The 1,838-nt window shown below is 37.3% G+C and overlaps 1 long non-coding RNA gene across 1 annotated transcript; it reads left to right on the plus strand.

The window, feature by feature from the left end:
- Positions 1-811: 811 nt before the first annotated feature.
- On the plus strand, positions 812-1,511 carry LOC111240766. Its single transcript, XR_002666323.1, has 2 exons — positions 812-1,153; positions 1,305-1,511. It is a non-coding gene; the product is annotated as an uncharacterized LOC111240766 (long non-coding RNA).
- The last annotated feature ends 327 nt before the right edge of the window (positions 1,512-1,838 follow it).

Consider the following 1,838-nt stretch of genomic DNA (forward strand, 5'->3'; position numbering starts at 1 on the left):
AACAATAGTCAAATTTTTAAGTGCTGAAACACTCAAATTTTATGGGTTGAAACAATCAACTTATGTTTTAATTTATTTTTTTATGGGTTGAAACAGTCAACTTATGTGTTTTAATTTATTTTATTTATTTTATTCTTTCCTAGCTCTATAAATAGAGAACACTTTCTCATTCTAAATGACCTCAGTCTTTCTCATTCTCTTCTCTTTCTAGTTTCATTTTTATTTCTTTTCTACAAATTATCTTGCTAGTTTTGTGATCCTCGAATACTTTCGAGAAGCTCCTGTTGTATTCTTGGGAACTTGCGCAACACAAGAAGTTGCAGTTCGAGATTTGTAAACATTTTTCTAACAATCTTAAGGATTTAATTTTCAATCTCGTCTGTCAAAAGTAAAAAATATATGAAAATTAACCTTATCTGATTTTATTTATTTAATTGTTAGCACAATTTCAATTGTCAATGTTTGAAGGATGATTAAATGCGTGTGCTTGATTTGAGTGATTTTTGAATTTTGATAGCTTCGGTAATAATGAAAAGTTGCCTTATGAATTAATGTTCTTGAAAATTAGGTTAAATATAATGAACGAGAGTTATAATTGATTGGGTACTGTTTCTGTTAATCCTAATTAATTAGGATTAGTTTTCCTAATTAAGTCTAAAATTTCAAATATGATACAGTAAATCCTAAATTGATTCACCATAGTTTTTCCCCCGTTCTTTTTCTGGGCGCCTCTCAGTAGAGTTTTTTTTTTATTATTATTTTAATTTATTTAAGGACAATTACAATAAAACAAATTAGGGTTTTGGGGTTATTTTATTTTGGATTCAGCCTTTTCCTTTTCGAGTACCCTTTTTCCCATCTCTCCTCTAATGCTCATCAGAAGCTTTAAGCTTATTTCTTCTTCCACTCTCTCTCTCTCTCGCGGACGGACAACTAAACCCTAGGGCCTCTGCGACGGCGGCGAGAAGGGTAGCACTGTACGAGGCGTCGTGAGAGCGTCCTGCAACGACGGCGTTTCCGTGAGGGTTCCTTATGCGACGTCTTCGCGATGCGAGAAGCCCTGTTTGATGGCGACGTCGGGGAGGAGAAGAGCTGGATTGCGTTTGCGGTGTGGTGGCCTCCGGTCTCAGACGGTTTCGCAGTAACAGGACTTGTGAGTGAAGGTTCCGATTTGGGGCTTTGCAAGAACTCTTCTTTCCCAAAGATTTCTTCTGGTTTTGTTCTTGTTCTTGGTCATTTTGTGGCTTTTGATCTTGTTTTGTTTTGCGATTAGCGATTAAGGAAGTTTGGTTTTCGATTTGGAGGTGGTTCTTTGGGTTTTCTGTTGATTCACGTCGGAAGGTTTCTTTCTCGCGGTGGTGGCGGTGGTGGTTGCACTAGTGAAGCGACCATGCGTGGTAGCCGTGAGTTACGACCGGCTCAGGTTGGCATTCAGTGTTGGGCCTAAGTTGGGCCGGTAGACCAGTATTGTGTTTTGGTTTTGGAATAGCAAATTTGAAATTAAAATTGTAGATACCAAAGTTAATGATAAAATATAAGACAAGAGAATTTAAAATAAATCTGATGTCTGTAAAAATAAAGTAATGAATTAAAATTGGGGTTTAATTCTATGCTTAAATTTTGATCTTTTGCAACTGGGAATTTTGGTTTCGAGGTTGAGTTTTGGGTTTCTCCTTTTCGCGAGTGCAGCGTGTTGAGAATTCTGTTCTGAAAATTTTCCGTCAGAGTTATAATTTTGCGGTTCTAGGCTCTTGGTGATTGTTTATGGTGGCGAAAGTTCACGGCAATGGAAGAGCTATTGGGCACGGTCAATAGTGCCGCCATAGCGTGCAGTTTGA

The sequence above is a fragment of the Vigna radiata genome, unplaced genomic scaffold, assembly GCF_000741045.1.
Source record: "Vigna radiata var. radiata cultivar VC1973A unplaced genomic scaffold, Vradiata_ver6 scaffold_424, whole genome shotgun sequence".
In the NCBI taxonomy this organism is placed as follows: Eukaryota; Viridiplantae; Streptophyta; class Magnoliopsida; order Fabales; family Fabaceae; genus Vigna; species Vigna radiata.